The sequence below is a fragment of the Pogoniulus pusillus genome, chromosome 5 (genome assembly GCF_015220805.1).
Source record: "Pogoniulus pusillus isolate bPogPus1 chromosome 5, bPogPus1.pri, whole genome shotgun sequence".
Lineage (NCBI taxonomy): Eukaryota > Metazoa > Chordata > Aves > Piciformes > Lybiidae > Pogoniulus > Pogoniulus pusillus.
The window spans coordinates 26028879-26046328 of NC_087268.1; the positions used below are offsets into that span (position 1 = coordinate 26028879).

The 17450-nt window shown below is 44.5% G+C and overlaps 1 long non-coding RNA gene across 1 annotated transcript; it reads left to right on the top strand.

The window, feature by feature from the left end:
• The first annotated feature begins 12009 nt into the window (after positions 1-12009).
• LOC135175686 (uncharacterized) lies at positions 12010-12721 on the top strand. Its single transcript, XR_010302435.1, has 2 exons — positions 12010-12165; positions 12301-12721. It is a non-coding gene; the product is annotated as an uncharacterized LOC135175686 (long non-coding RNA).
• Positions 12722-17450: the final 4729 nt, after the last annotated feature.

Here is a 17450-nt window from a genome sequence, read left to right on the forward strand (position 1 = left end):
AGAAGAGGAGGCTCAGGGGTGATCTTATTACTGTCTACAACTACCTGAAGGGGCATTGTAGCCAGGTGGGGGGTGGCCTCTTCTCCCAGGTAACCAGCAATAGAACAAGGGGACACAGTCTCAAGTTGTGCCAGGGTAGGTATAGGCTGGATATTAGGAAGAAGTTCTTCACAGAGAGAGTGATTGGCATTGGAATGGGCTGTCCAGGGAGGTGGTGGAGTCACCGTCCCTGGGGGTCTTCAAGAAAAGCCTGGATGAGGCACTTAGTGCCATGGTCTAGTTGATTGGATAGGGCTGGGTGATAGGTTGGCCTGGATGATCTTGGAGGTCTCTTCCAACCTGGTTGATTCTATGATTCTATGATTCTAAAGCAGAACAGTCTAGGTAGTAGATGTTAATGCACATTTAACAACGTGAATGTAATTGTGCATATTTGTAAGCCTCTGCTTCAGTATATCTACTGAAAGAATTATATTGAATACCGGAAACACAAAGATGCTTCTTGTGGAGGATGTCAGGAGGAAGTTCTTCACAGAGAGAGTGATTTCCCATTGGAATGGGCTGCCCAGGGAGGTGGTGGAGTTGCCATCCCTGGAGGTGCTCAAGAAAAAACTGGATGAGGCACTTAGTGCCATGGTCCAGTTGGCTGGCTAGGGCTGGGTGCTAGGTTGGACTGGATGATCTTCGGGGCCTCTTCCAACCTGGTTGATTCTGTGATTCTATGAAAACTTAGAGCATTTTCTAGCAAGAGCGAGTCTTAACTTTCCAAACAGGTGTTGCCTACTCCTAAAGTGACACTGACTCTTGCTATGGCTATGGCTTGTGTCATCCTGATCCCACTCCCCTAAATAGCCATGGGAATGCTTGCATTTAGGAGGGCAGCAGAGCCAGCTACTGAATGTTTCTTCTTGCCTGATTGCAGTTTAGACTCCTATGAAATACTACAGACTGTCTGGGGGTGTTGGGAAACTTCATTAATTACCTGTCCACAGGCAGATTTCTGTTGCATGAAGCTGGAAGTGTGGCTGTCCTGGATCCTTCAAGTTGACTGCCGGTTTCTGTGGTTTAGTTGCTTCTGGCCTCAGGTGATTAGAGAAGAGATTGTGAGTGCCACCCTCATGACAGAATCATCAAATTGTTTTTGCTGGAAAAGATCTACAAGATCATCAAGTACAACCACTATCTAACTCAGCCAAGGCTGGTACTAAACCATTTCCCTCAGCACCACATCTCTACATCTTTTGAACAGCTCCAGGGATGGGGACTCAACTGCCTCCCTGGGCAGCCTGTTCTAGTGTTTTAGAACCTTTTGCTTCTTCAGTGAAGAAGTTTCTTCTAATGTCCAACCTCAACCTCCTCTAGTACAACTTGAGGCTATTTCCTCTCATTCCTATCACTTGTTATTAGGGAGAAGAAACTGACTCCCATCTCATTCCAACTTTGTTTCAGGGAGGACCAGAAAGCCTCCCCTGGGTCTTGTGCTACAAGACTAGCAATAAATACTTGCAAAGATTGATCTCTGCAACAGCACCAAGGCATTGACTATTATTTTTATTGAGAAAAAGCCACCATCACTGGCAGTAAAAGGGTGAAAAGTTTTGTGCAATGAAGCAAAACCAGGAAAATATGCAAACTGTGGAGCTAGTTTTCCTGTCTGGTAATGTCCCCAGACTTCTTCAACTGAGGTGCATTTGCTCTGGATACATCTGGCTGGTAAGCCAAATACTGCTGGGTAATGATATGTGGATCGGATCCTGTGGGATGAATCAAGTCCAGATCAAAGGACTGGTCCTATAAATGCTTGAAGGAGTTTCTTCTTTTCTTCCTTTTCCCCCTGAGACCCCTTGACACAGTGGAAGAGGTGAAGAGCAACAAGCATAGGCAGATAAAAAAGGGTTCAGATGGGAGGCTTAAATGAGAAGTCTGCTCATCACTAGAGGAGAAGGGTAGAGGTGAGGATGAGAATAAAGAAAAATGTGAGAGCTTGCACTCTGATGAAGATTCAGAGATATTTGATGTTGGGAGAAGCATTGTTCTCAAAGGATGGGCTTCATTTGTGTCGCTGGAGAGTGTGCTCAGAGGATAGCAGTGGATGAGAACATTAGATCACAGTCCAAGAGCAGAGCTTTGGTGCAAATCCATGTGAGCTTCGTCTTTGACCTCAGTGTATAGGAAGACAAACATCAGATAAACACAGATGCTCTGATCCATAGAGAAATGTTCAGTAGATTGCAAGTAAGTGCCATTACTAATGAGAGCAGTAATCAGGCAAGTTTCCAATAAGTAAAATTGATTTGTAAAAAGGTCATGTGTAATTCAAGCCAGGAAAAGATACTGTTGTATTATTTGCATACTAAGAAGCTATCTTTACCATAAGCTGAGCAAAAGCTATGAATCTTTCAGGTGAGAGGAGCCATTTATCTCCAGTTTCACAAGGCACATTAAGCACTAATGGCATCATGTCATCTGGCATATGTTACAGATCCATCCTGGCGGATGAGATCAGCTTTCTCTGTGTTGTTAACCAGAACTTCCAGTTTAAGAGCACTACACTGTCATTTTCAAACCTGGCTACTGCCCTTTGCATTTGTGTTGTATCACAAAAAAAAAAAAATCTCAGGGCAATTTACAAACCAGCTCCATAGCTATGCCACTGCTGGCTTATTGGTAGAAGTCTCACTTTAAAAGTACAGGCTGAGAGAGGAAACATATTGTTGTCTTTCTTGTGAATGGCAGCTAATGCCTCAGGCCTTACAACCTCATGACAAACTGATGACCAAGGGCACTGGTGCCGCCTCTACAGAACACACAGACTCTTGCCCTCCTTCTCTCCTGGTGGTAGGATAACCAGTGTGTGATGGTTTGGGTGTTCCCCACACACACACACTTTAGAAATCACCCAGACTAGACTCAGGTGGCTCTGGAAATATGAATGAAGCTTATTATTTACAGCTGGCACAATATACAAGCAGATATTCACAGTATATACAGAAATATATAAGATAAAAGATAATACAGAAACACAACTCCCCTCCCAGAAACCTGAGTCCCCAGGAGGGGCTCTCTACCACCCCTTCACCTTCCCCCTACCCCTCTCAACCTTAACCCAGTCTCAAGGAAGAGTAGAGGTTCGGCCAGGGGGTTAGGAAGCAAAGTGGATTAGTCCGAAATGGAGGGTGAGGTTAGAGAGTAAGATGCAGCTCAGCCAGCAGCCCCAGTGAGAGTGGTTATCTATGTTCTTATTTCTTGTTCCTATACATCTCAGCAAGACTCTGAGGGGAGTAGACATCACCATTGTTTTCCTTTCACAGCCTGTAATCTAGTTCTTCTCACCAAAACATTCTAGCCTGCTTCAAACTAGCACACAGTGTATTGGGTTTGCATGGCAAGGTTTTGGTAGGGAGGGTGTGACACAGGTGGCTTCTGTAGGAAACTGCCAGAAGCTTTCCCTGTGTTTGTGTGCTAGTTTGAGGCAATTTGAAGTATTTTACTGAGAGAAATTAAATCCTGAGCCATGAGAAGAAAGAAAAATAACAGTGACCTATATCACTCATTCTTCTACTGAGAAATATAGATAAGACACTCACTTCTCATACACTTCTCAGTTAGTTCTCACTACTTCTTCCCTCTGGTAGTCTGTGTGGTTGCATCTGCCTTAACACTTTGACCCAATCTAACCTTTTTCCTCTAACCTCCTTGTCGTCTTTTTAACATCTCACCTCAGCTCATTCCAGATTTATCCTGTGAGATGTATGGGGATTCATCTGGTTATTTCTGAGGGGAGGGAAAAGAGGGGGAAGGGGGGAGGAGGCTTCAGTTGGAAGCCTTCTGGGCTGTCTGACTGTTTTGGGAGGCATTTTGTGTCTCTCTATTACTTTAACTTGTGTGTATGTAAGTGTAAATATTTGTGTATATATGTGCTTGTAAGTTGTTCTAAGTTGTAAATATAGGTTCATTCCTGAACTTCTGGCTATGTCTAGTCTGGGTGAATTTCATCATGTGGAGGGGCAGGTAACTCCAAATCATCACAGTTTGACAGAGCCAGTCCAGAAGGCTGCAAGATGGACGCACTGCTGGTCAAGGCTGAACTCGTCAACAACAGTGGTAGCTCCTAGAGTTGAGTCTCTTTTGCCTATGACAGTAATTGCTTAGTGATCTCCCTGTTTATCTTGACCCATGAGCCTTTTGTTTTCTTATTTCTCCCTTGTCCAGCTGAGTAGGAGGAGTCACAGATGCCAAGCACCTTGCATCAAGCCAGGGTCAGCTCACCATAACCAGCAAGCACATGGACATCCTCCTAGCTAAAACACTGGCATGCTTCCATCACTCTGGGCTTCCACCAGGGGGAAATTTTTAACGTCAAATCCACATAGCTGTAACTGTCATTTTGACTCTGTGAGGAGCACATGGGATTTCCTTGGGAAGGCACACAAGAAACTGGGCCCTGCCATCTCCCCTGAGTTGTGCCCTCTGCACCTTGTCCTGAAATGCAGATAGCACCTTGAAGATCTAAGCACTCGGCTGGATACAGACATCACCTTGTTTGGAAAGCAGGCAGAGGGGAATACAGGGTTTTCTGCAGACTCAACCTCCCTCCACAGAGGTCCCCTCAAAAGGCCAAGCAATTTCCACCCCAGTGCAAAGGACCCCCAGGGCACCTCCAAGCAGTGACAGAGATCAGACACTCCCTGTCAGTGCTGGTGGATTTTACTCCAGTGCCCCACCAAAGTGCAAGCCAGAATGCACTGTGCCCTAGCCATCATGTGGCAGATGGGATCCTGGCTGGGGGTAGGCAGCTGGTGGAGCTACAGAGGATGAGCACCAGGCCCACCACAAGAGTGCTTAGAACCTCCAGTTGGACACCCTAGTCTTGCTGGCAGCAAGACAAAGACTTACCTGGAGCAGAGTTTCCCACTTGCAAGTGATGATTAAAAACATATGGAAGGAGGTGTCATAGCGTGGAACTCCTGAGAATGGTGTGGATTTCATGGGGGATGGGGTGCTAAATCGTTCACATACTCCTGTGGAAGGACTCTCAGGCTGCTGTGGTATACATTGCTCTGTGTTTTAGGGAAAATGTGATCATGGACAAAGCATGAAGGGACATTGTAGCCAGGTGGGGGGGTGGCCTCTTCTCCCAGGTAACCAGCAACAGAACAAGGGGACACAGTCTCAAGTTGTGCCAGGGGAAGTATAGGCTGGATGTTAGGAGGAAGTTCTTGCCAGAGAGAGTGATTGGCATTGGAATGGGCTGCCCAGGGAGGTGGTGGAGGCACCGTCCCTGGAGGTGTTGAAGCAAAGCCTGGATGAGGCACTTAGTGCCATGGTCTAGTTGACTGGCTAGGGCTGGGTGCTAGGTTGGACTGGATGATCTTGGAGGTCTCTTCCAACCTGGTTGATTCTATGATTCTATGGAAATGGGCTCAGCCCTGCCTGATCTGACATTGCATGTTTCCAGGTATAAAGCATCTACCATCTGGGCATCTTATTACAATGTTCCACCACTCTTGTTGTAAAAAATACATTCCTTGTATCTAATCTATATCTACCCTTGTATCTAATCTAAATCAACCTTGTTCTGTTGTAACAGGCCTTGCTAAAAACTTTGTGCCCATCTTTCCTATAGACCCCTGTTAAAGTACTGAAAGGTTTAATAGGGCTCTTTCTGAAGCTTTCTCTTCTCCAGGCTGAACAATTGCAACACTCCCAGTCTTTCTTCATAGAGGAGCTCTTCTAGTCCTCTTGTCATTTTTGTGGTCCTCTTAGAATCATAGAATCAACCACGTTGAAAGAAACCTGCAAGATCATCCAGTCCAACCTAGCACCCAGCCCTATCCAGTCAACTAAGACCATGACACTAAGTGCCTCAGCCAGGCTTTTCTTCAATATCTCCACCACCTCCCTGGGCAGCCCATTCCAATGCCAATCACTCTCTCTGGGAAGAACTTCCTCCTAACATCCAGCCTAGACCCCCCCCCCCCCAGCACAACTTGAGGCTGTGTCCCCTTGTTCTGTTGCTGTTTGCCTGGGAGAAGAGACCAACCCCACCTGGCTACAGCCTCCCTTCAGGTAGTTGTAGACAGCAATGAGGTCACCCCTGAGCCTCCTCTTCTCCAGGCTAAGCACCCCCAGCTTCCTCAGCCTCTCCTCACAGGGTTTGTGTTCCAGGCCTCTCAAAGGCCTCATAGGGTTTGTGCTCCAGGCCTCTTCTGGACCCTCTACAACATCTTCACGTCTTTCTTGTGCTGAGGATTCCAGAGCTGGACACAGTCCTCGTTGTGGGGTCTCAGCACAGACTGGTGTGGCAAGACTTGTGTAATTTCTATCTGCAGTAAGCTGTGAGTCACTATGGGGGCAATTGCTACCCTAGGCTAGTCACTGTTTTGTCTGTCTATGGCAGATTTTCCTGTATGGGAGTTCTCTGCTGTTGCTGCACTTTTGTGCATCTGCATGGCTGCAGATAGATAGTCTATGAGTAATAGATAGTCTATGAGTAAATGATGTTGTTCCACCTCTGAAAAAGAACACCAGACTTTTGCAGAACTGTGTTAGCCCTTATTTTCCACTCTCATAGATTTCATTGTGATGCAGATTAATGTTTTCATTAAATGTACTTCATGAAGTGCTTTGCAAACTAAAAAACAGGACAATGTCCTAGCCCAGAAAGCACTTCAGATCTTGCTACCATCACTTGAGGACTGGAACAAGCTACAGCTATTTAGGAACACTTCTCCATTCAAGGGCTTAAATGCTGCTTCAGGCATTCTAGAGCTTTCAGGAGGGGTGGGAAGGATGAGAAACTTCTGCAGTTCATAAGCATGGTAGGCTCAAAGTAAATGCAATTGTGCACAAGATGGCAATGTTCTCCACAAAAAAGGACCTTGCCTCGTTACAGGCTGCCTCTGTACTTTCAAACATAATGCTGGTTTCAGTGAAATATCAATGGCAGCACTTGAGATGCTCAGTTCTGCTGCCTGCAGGATTGAAGTCTCTGTGAATACATCCAGTCAGATCTGCACAGCAACTGTTGTGTTCGAATGTGTCTTACTGCAGGAACGTCTAAATCTGTGCCACAGGTTTCTAAGCAGCTTTCCCTAACACATCAGCCAGCAGCTTGGTTTTCCTCTGTTCTGACCTGTCTGTTACTGCACAGAGATGTGATGTCTACAGCACTAACTGCACTAGAATGTTTTTCAGGAAGAATTACGCTGTGACTATGCTGGCTACAACAGCTGTCCATACACACTTCTGATTCACCCATCACCACAGCTCCAGGCATCTTGTCTACAAAAACATCACGTCTGAATCAGTTTCCAGAAATAAATTGGATTTAGATCCAGTAAAGGCTGAGGAATGGGCTCAGCCTGCTTGTAGCACTAGAGTCACATCCCAGTACATCAGATACGTGAAAGTCTTTGCAGGGCTGAAGTGTGCTGGTTTCTCATTATCATCCCTGTCTGAGCTAAAATCATTTCCATGCCTTTCTCTAAGGTCTGCTTCTCTTTCAGAGAAATGCCTACATAAATACACGGCTTTTACTGGGAGAGCTACATAGATTAAGTATTAGGACTATGCTGGTTTAGAGAGTGCCCTAGACAAGTGCAGTCATTTAAGGCTCATTGGAATATTCTAATAAGAGACATTAGGTCATTGGTTGTAAAAGAATAACAATGATGAAGTCTGTGTCATTCATTGGTTTGGTAAAAGGGATAAAAAGCCAACATACAAACAATTCCTTTTTGTTTGGTCTGAGGCGCTTTTCTCCTCGCTTCTCTCTAATCTCTTCCCCTAACTTTGGCTATCCAGCTTTGCTGGTTGTTTTCTATCTGAGGAGAGAGAGAGGCTGGCATGGGTCCCTTCTGGACTTTCTTTGTCTGTTTGGATTTCTGTATTATTTCTCAATTATATATAATTGTAAACATATGTAAATATATTGTGTACATATGCTTGTACATTTATCTTTGCTGTAAATATAGCTTTATCCTGCTTCCAAGCCATCTGAGCTGGTTGGTAAATTTCAGTTGGGGGTGGGGGAGGAAGTTCTCAACCTACTACAGTCAGAAACAGATAACCTCTAGACTGAGAAAACTGTATGAATGAAGAAGCTGAGGGCTAGTGCCTGGTAGTGCTCTTGAAAAACATCCAGAAACTTAAAAGAAAAATAGTTTGCATTGGATGATGTGTTGATTTGAAAGAAGAATACTGAGAAAATATTAGTCCAAACAGTGCAAGAGAGTCTGTGGCTTGGCTTTGCAGGTACCAGCCTGGGTAGGTGGCCACCACACCACCAGACAGACAACCTGGAACCAGACATGGGAGCCTTTTTGCGATGCCTGTGGACATCCAACCCCTTGGTAGCCACTACTGTGGAGCAGCACCACTCAGTCTCCTTGCAGTTGAGACACTTGTCAGGATGTTGCCACAGAGCTACCACTGCTGTCTCTCCCTAATGCAGCTCTGCCTTCTTCTTTAGCCATGCAGAAGCTCCAGAGAAGGCCCTTCAGGAGAGCAAGAGAACTTGCCATCTTCACTAGCAAAAAAATGCTTTCCAGATTTGGTGAGAGCACATCTCGGCACGGTCTTGAGTGTTGCTTAATAACTGAAAGGCACACATTCCCCAGCTTAATGAACAATGATGTGTAATTGAAGAACATTTCAGTGCCTTTCACTCATTAAGCCTACTAGGTGGATTTTTAGCCCTAATATGGTACATAGAAGGCTCTTGTCCCAGCTCTCTGCTACACATGGGATCCAGCTCATGCTCATGAGTTCTCACTCCTCTCTTGTCTAAAGGCACATTTGTGCATTACATTATCGCTTTAATACTTTGTTTACAGAGGATGAAATAATCCAGGATGACTCACAAGATTTTATAGACAAAAACTCCTCAACTTCACCATCATAACTGAGGAAAGTAACATAAATCTGGATAATTTAGAAATCAGAGCTGGACTCTGGCTAAACACTGAGAAATGGCCAAAGAGGACATGCCTAGAAGCAGGAACTTCTGCTGGAGCAGAGAGCATTCAGTATATCTGTTAATAATGAGAGAGGCAGGGTGAACATCTCTCCTTACCTTCAAGAAGGATGTATAGTCTTTCAAGTCTCAGGATTTAATGCTATGCTTTGCAAAGCTATAGAATCATAGAATAGTTTGGGTTGAAAGGGACCTCCAAAGGTCATCTAATCCAAGTCCCTATGTAGTTAGCAGGGGCATCCTCAGCTAGATCAGCTTGCCCAGAGCCTTGTTGATTCTCACCTTGAATTATCTCCAGCGATAGGGCCTCAACCACCTCCCTGGGCAACGTGTTCCAGTACCCTCATGGTAAAGAACTAGTACCTAATATCCAATCTAAATCTACTCTTCTCTAGATTGAAACCACTGCTCCTCATCCTATCACTACACTGCTGTTTTGTGAGATATCAGGATCCTGTCTGTTGGTCATCTCTTCATGGCTTGGAATGTGGATTGTCACTGAAAACAGAACAAAACCAACCAAACAAAACATTATCAAGGAGTAAGTGTTCCTCTGAGATGGACTGGACACCGAGCAGATTGCCCTCTCCTTCAGAGCCCCCTTAGTTTTCTAAGATTAGCTTTCTAATCTGCAATAGGCATATGTGCTTTCCACATGGAACACAGGGGCTCTCCAAGGCCATGTGTGCAGCATAAGTCTGCATAGAGTGCCAGGAAATTTCTGGGTTCAGGTACATGCAGTGCCTGCATCAGCTTACAGCCTGTGCCCATGGGCAGAGCACCCCATCTCTCTCTATTCCTGTACATAAGCGACATTCTGTTATTAGAACCTCCACAGAGCTTTTCAAACTTTAAATAACCCAACCTCATAATCGCTCTGGGAGCTAATTAAGCTGCCTGCTTATCAACAGTGGAACTGAAATGTGGAATTGGGATCTAGATTTTGGATGAAATCTTTTTCTTTTGCAAACCAGGTCATGAAACATTAATACAAGTGTTGTGGATCAGGATTTCTGCTTCAGTCATGGCTCAGCATCAACACTTGAGTTAGATGTTTAGAAAATTCCAAATTCCCAGCCTTATTCTTGGGATGCCTTCCCATAAGACAGAATCCTAATGTATCTTGTTAGAAAAACAAGGAGAAGAGGATGTTTTTAATAAATCTTAACTGTACCTAGGATCATGGTAATTTGGAGAACTTCCCAGGCACGTTTTTGTGTCTTGGTGCAATACTAGTGCCTTTCTTTCTATCAGGCTTCAGTGTAGTCTGTGAGGGACTGAACTTTTTTTTTTTTTTTCCCCTTTTTACCATGGCAACCTCACTACAGTGATTTCAGGGCTAGGGAGCTTTATATTTGTCTTGACCAGCATGAAGAAGTCTGATCCTCATTAGCTGGGGAAGGTGGATAGATAGCATATGGAATACACCACACATGAGATGGCACTTCCCTTCCCAGGGCAGCTGGGTCATTTGTATTATCTACATGAGCTGCAAGTTTCCTTTTGGAACTACTGAGTTACTAACTGTTCTCTCTGTCCCAAGGGAAGAAAATCCAGACAGATGGCTTCAGAGAAACCTTGCATCTTTGAGGGAAGATATCCTCCTGGAACAATAATTAATGCTGGTGGGATTTTTCATTTTAATTTTTTTGAGAAACTTGGAAAGAATTCAGTATCACCAGAGGGCATTAACACAGAGCCTAGCAGAGAAAGGATAGAGAAAGATAAAGAAAGGAAAAAAATAGCTACCACAAAACAGTGATCCCATTAAAATGACATTGAAGAATTCTATTAGTGCTCTTTGCTCCCTTTGCTGCCTGCCTGCCTTCGAAGATTTGAGGCAAAACACAAGTGCTTGTCAGTCAGACAAAGCCTACTAATAATCTCTGCTGAAAGGTGACATTCATACATTGCAGAGACATACATGGGGCTCCAGGCTGACCACATCGGGAATCTACCAGGAGAAAAGCTGCATCTAGCTGTGGGTTGTGACACTCCAAGCTGAAGGGAAAGTAATGGTGGGGCAGATGTGGGCTTGGGCTGCTCACCCGAGCACTTCCTTGAGAAGACTCATCAGCTCTGCTTGTGTAAGTGAGACTGAACTACTGGAAGGGCAGCAGTGATACCATGGCAGCATTGTCTCTGTGGGAAAGGAGGCTGATGTTATTCAGCCTTTATATGAGGACTCTTGAGCACTGGGCAAGTGCTGGGCAAGTGGGGTGAACTTCATCCTTTCTATATCCCAGCTGAAATGCCTTGCCATGTTTCTATCCCAAAGTCTCTCATTCATATTTAAATGCCATTATTTGAGCATTGGATATGTTGATTCTTACTGTTGGTAAGAATCATTAGAAGCATACAAAATACAGACAAAGAAAACTAGACACTAACTGAATCATTCCCAAACCACCCAGTAACTACTAGCTTAGCTTTGCTGCTTAGTTTAGTACTGTGTTCTGTAGCTCTGTGTTCCCCAAAATAGCGGTGATTTTGGGATTCATGAAAACTGAGACTAAAGAGTGCTCTTTACCCCAAACTCCTGGGAAGATGCAAGACCTCTGTCTATGCTTAGCCCATATCTGACGCTAATCTATAGCAATGACTCTATCACCTAATTTCCCCTCCCCAGCAGAGAAGGGGAATTAGGAAGAGAGAAGACCCAGAGCTTGTAATGAAAATGGGTTTAATGAAATAGCCAGATTATTATCAATGGCAATAGAAGATACAAGGGTTGTGCTCAGCCCAGCAAAAGTGCAGCAGTCACAATACCCAGAAACACAGTCCTCAAGAGCAGAGGGAAAAGACCCCAAGGAAGAGGGTCTGACAAGAGATCCAACTTGCTCTCCCTCAACAAACTTCCTCCTTTACACTGAGTATGATGCTCATGGTATGTGATACACCTGTAACCAACTCAAGTCAGGTGTCATGGCTCACTCAGAACTGCTAATGGCCTGCAGCCTGTGATTCTGACCCAGCAAAACCAGGACAACCTCTTTCCCCACTAGCAGCACCATCTTCTTGTTTTCACTTCCTGAACTTACCCTGCCAATGCTTTCCAGCAAATGCCTGTTTATGCAGGAGTATCTAGTGCACCATGTACAGGATTGAGAATGTATTTTTCCTTACACATGTTCAAAGAAAGTGTTGAATTCTATTAATTTCTTCTCTCTCTCTCCTTTATTTTTTTGGTAAGAAAAACTATTTGCATCAGGACCAAAGGGATAGTTTACTACTCTTTGTAGAAAAGCAGATTCACTTTTACCTTTGGAAATTACTAAATGTAGCACAGAAAACTCATACACCATCTTGTCTGCTTTATTCAGCAGAGATAATGTCTCAGCTGGAGTACTCTGTGTGGTGTTGGGTGCCACATTCCCAGAGAGATCTAAACCAGCTGGAGCGAATCCAGAAGGGAGCTGCAGAAAGGCTGAAAATTACGACCTACCGGGAAGAATGACTGTGTTGGGGTTTCTTTGCTTAAAGGAAAGAAGATTAAGGATGGGGGAAGGGAGAATGATAATATTCCTCAAATATGCAAAAGACTACTGCTGAGAGAAGAGGGAAAAAAAATTCTTCCTGGTGGAAAGCAAAAGAAATAAGGGGTTGAAATTGCAGCAAGAACAACTTGAGTAAGGCATTATGAAAAAGCTTTCTAACAAGAATTAAAATGAAGCACTAGATAGGGTTGTCTGAAGAAACATGTTACAGACCCCACCATGAAGTCTCTAAAAGCAAATTCACAACTGTTCCTCTTGGGCAAAGGAATGGAACAGATGACCTTGGAAGTTAAAGGCACTGCCATGACATTTTGGAAGAAAGAAATTCACCTGGAAATTCAGCTACTGGTAAAGAGTCAAGCTGAAAAAAACAAAACAAAACAAAACAAAAAAATCACAAACCAAGCAATTTCTAGTAATCATAGAATCATAGAATCAACCAGGTTGGAAGAGACCTCCAAGATCATCCAGTCCAACCTAGCACCCAGCCCTACCCGGTCAACTAGACCATGGCACTAAACACCTCAGCCAGTCTTTTCCTGAACACCTCCAGGGATGGTGCCTCCACCACCTCCCCGGGCAGCCCATTCCAATGCCAATCACTCTCTCTGTGAAGAACTTCCTCCTAACATCCAGCCTATACCTACCCCGGCACAACTTGAGACTGTGTCCCCTTGTTCTATTGATGGTTGCCTGGGAGAAGAGACCAACCCCCACCTGGCTACAACCTCCCTTCAAGTAGTTGTAGACAGCAATGAGGTCACCCCTGAGCCTCCTCTTCTACATCTTACTAACTTTTAAAAGAACTCTTTCAAGCCTCCTAAGATTGGCTAAGTATGTCTGTATTAAAGCATTAGAAGATGACACAAAAATAACAAAATATAAAGGGAAAATGTTTATAGGTTTTCATCATTGAACTGCTCTTGGCAACTCTAAGCCATCGACATACCTAGCAGCACTTGGAGCAGTGTTTCTCTCTGGAAAGCTCATCTCTTTCCAGATCATTCAAGTGAGGAAGGCAGATTTCCCTCCTGCCTTCTTCAGGAGCTTGATGTTGCCAAAGGTGGTTTGGAGAGTACTATTGGGGCCATCCAGGAAGGAGAATTACACCTGTTCTAAATAGCGGCTGAGCACCAAACTGGCTATGTAAGGGGACGGAAATGGGAAGAAATGATAAAAAGATTGCCAAGTTGGCCACTGCAGCTGAAAACAGACTGCCAAGCTTCCTCTTCTGGAACCTCTCAATCACCCTTGGTACAGCCCTTGTAATGTTCTGCCAAATAGGATTACTCTCCAGCAAAGTGAAAATGTACACATTCCACAGGACTTGTTGAAATAGCAATTGATAAGGACACAACATAGCATTAACTGGAAAAAAATCCATCTTTATCAAGGACAGGTGGGGTAGTTGGGTGTGGAAAAGAGAGTTACAACCGTGTTTACTTGGATTTAAGCACAGGCAATCTTTGCCTACATGCAGGGAGTCTTCTTGCATGCCTTGTACTTGTAATTACTTGCTGATTGTGCTGCTGAAAACTGTTGAAAATAGAGATGATCCCTCATCAGTGCAGAAGCTTTCATGAGGCCAGCTCCAAGGAATGATTTCAGCAGTGTGTAAATATTCTCTGACCCAAATTTCCTTACACCAGAATGCCATTTTATTAACATATCTGACAGAAAAATATCAGCAAGAAGTCTGTTTGGGAACTGTCTCCTCACCTCTTAGATATTTTTAAAAGTAGATCTGTGCATTTGTCTTAGAGGGAATTCGTGGCCTGAAACTTCATGGAAATACATTTGGAAACCCAAAGCCAGTCAAGAGGTCAGAAGGCCAACAGCCACCATCAAATGACTTACAGCCTCCCTCAGCTCTAGAGAGCATAGCACAGTGGTAAACAGCTGTAAAGAGCTGTCAGAAGGAGAAAGCTACACCCACATTTTGCTTTTTCCCTTTGGGGGGTGGGGAAAGGAATTAAAAATAAAATCAGCTCTTGGGAAGCAGATGCAGATTGCTTCTCTTCCTCTGCTGAAGCCAAAGACATCAGTCTTCTTTCACATGAGATACAAGCCCCATGTTGGGACACCTTGTGATTGTAAATTCTCCTAAGTAAAATTACTGAGGGTCAAAGAATTTGGAGACTCGTGAGATGATCTGATTGGCAGGACAATTAGGTATGGGCTGTGTCCTTTCATTTTTGCTGAAAACTCAGTGTAATTACAGCTCCTGTCCGTGGCCAGTGTGATGTTGGCTGTCAGATGAGGTGATAAAGATACTCCCTCTGGCCGCAAAAATCTATTAACCTCGCTTCACACCATGCATGGCTCCAGTGCACAGAAATTCAATACCTATCCACCATCTGAAAGCTCTCTTGTCAAGAAAGAAGGAATAGAAGTACTGAGGTGAGCATGGGTTTTCTCCAGTTTTTCCATTGAAAGTGCTGGAGAAAAGCCTCCAGGTGAAGAGTTCAGCTTCAAGAGACAGCTAGGTTTTGGAGGCTTTGTGGCAGACGTACATGAGCTTGGGACAAGCTGGGTCCATGGCTGAGGTGAGCTGCAGAGCTGCTTCGTAAGTCATGGACAGGTGGACCACAGGGATTCTCGCCTTCAATAGAGGTGCTGCTTGATTTATTTAAAGGGGATGGGAAAATGGTGGAGGCTCGATACCCTTTCTTATAAAAAGAGTGCTCTTGAGTGCAGGAAATTAGGCTGCCCCAGAAATGGGCCAGAAAATCACCATACTCCAGAGACTGTAACCTTTATTTCTGCACATATAGGGCAGTGAGGATCCTACTTATTTACTATCTCTTTTAGGGGGTAATTTTTGGAGAGGGGGACTATGTGCTAGTTTGAAGCAGGGTAGAATGTTTTGGTGCAAAGAACTAGATCATAGGCTGTGAAAGGAAAACAATGGTGATGTCTGCTCCCCTCAGAGTCTTGCTGAAGAAGAAACAAAAACATCAGATAACACTCTCGCCATTTTTGTCGCACTCTGCTTTGGGCTTCTGACTGAGCTGCAGCTCCCTAACCTCACCTTCCACTCACCTTTGCTTCTTAACCTCTTGGCTGAACCTCTATTCTTCCTTAGGACTGGGGTAAGGTTGAGAGGGGCTGGGGGAAGGTGTAGGGGTGGTTGAGCCCCTCCTGGGGATTCAGGTTTCTGGGAGGGGAGTTGTGTTTCTGTATTATCTTTTACCTTGTATATTTCTGTATATAACTGTATATAGTGTAAATATCTGCTTGTACATTGTGCCAGCTGTAAATAAATAGCTTCATTTATATTCCCAGAGCCGGCTGAGTCTAGTCTGGGTGATTTATAAAGTGGGGGGGGGGGGGGGGGGGGGGGCGGGGAATACCCCAACTATCACAGGCTAGTAAGGACTTCGACTTAATTTGGTAATCTGCTTTACAGAGTGGGGGATTCATCTAGCTTAAGTTAGGTTTCAAAAGGTAAAAATGGCCAAGCCTGACCCAGCCAGCCTTTTACTCCCTTTGTAATTGTTAGGAAAACCAGAAGAGATAGTGAAGTCAGATCAGACTAGTCATCTCCTGGAGATGCTTGTTCTTCTGTATCTATCCAAGGCATCTCAGGTGACCACTTAAACATTCAACACCTGACTTACAGGAATCCAAAGCTAGGTGAGAATCCCAGCAGCCATCAGAGCAAAACTGCAATGCTTTTCAGGATGGTGTAAATAGTGCTAGAGGGAAAATGGGAAAAAAAAAAAAAACAAGCCACCTAATAGTCAATCATTAGCTTAATTAGCTCCAAGCTATGAAGTCAGACATTTCCAACTGCAGGCCAAATCTGGCCTGTAGGCTGATTCCATCTGCCTTAGCTCTGCTTCTGCCGTGGTGGGACAAGAAGTGATGCAGAGCAGCTGTTAGTGCTGTGGGTGAAGTCCAGCAGTTTCTAATACCTCCTACCATGCCTGCATGCAGCCAAAATCCTCAGCCTGGGGAGGTTCTGCATTCACACGGCTTGTGAAGGGAGTTTCCAAATGGGCATCTGGGATCCAGGAGCACAAAACAAAGCTTGGACCACCCCATGGATTAAGTCATTCTTCCTGGCTAGAAAAAGACTTAGGAAAGTAAACATCTTGAAGCTTGTATTGCACAGCCCTGCTTTTGAAAGCCCAAATTAAGTGCTTGGATGTGCAGCCTGTGCTGAGAGAGGTAGCATTTGTGCAGTTGGGGTTCGTGCAATTCTCTTTGGAGGATTTTTCACAAAGGAAACAGGACTCTGTGTCTTCTGACATTTGCTTTAACTAAAAGGCATTGCGAGGACTTCCGCAGAATACCAATTAGGCTCACAGGTTAGCAAGTGAGAACTATGTACTTCGTGTTGGCTGAGGTCACTGCACAGCAGAGAAAAAAAAATCAGAGCCATTCACAAAAGCCTATTGCAGAGCTGCAAACCTGATTTCTCCGTCTTAGCCAGAGGAGGGTTGTTCATAGAAGTAACATCTTTCTTTACACCAGCTGATCCAGTTAGGGAAGAGTAGAGCAGTTGTTGGGCTGCAAACAAGGTCTGAAACAAAACATGGCAACCTGTAGGATTTCTGCTCCCACGGGCTCATTTAGGCTCTTCTTTCAGCTGTATCACTCAGCCTGGGAAGAAATAGTACCTCACTGTAAATCATTACTTCTGTTTCTAACAAGCAGAGCTACTGCAATATTGCTCTTAATTCTTTTCATACTTCAAGATCCGCATAGCTTAGGTCCCTTTAAAAATATCCTCATGAAGTGCAGGGTTTGGATTTTTTTTTCTGTAAACACTTTGTGTAAGTTTTACAGGTGCTGCCTGTCAACATTAAGGCCTGGGGTACCATGAAATGGGTTGTACTTTGGATCACCAGGGAGAGCTCAAGTTCAGCTGCCCTGTGATGGTCTTAGGGAGAGCTAGGCACTCCAACAGATCCTGGCATGGCTGTAGGTGAGGAGGCAAAGCAATCCTGTACCTCAGAAAAAACTTCCTC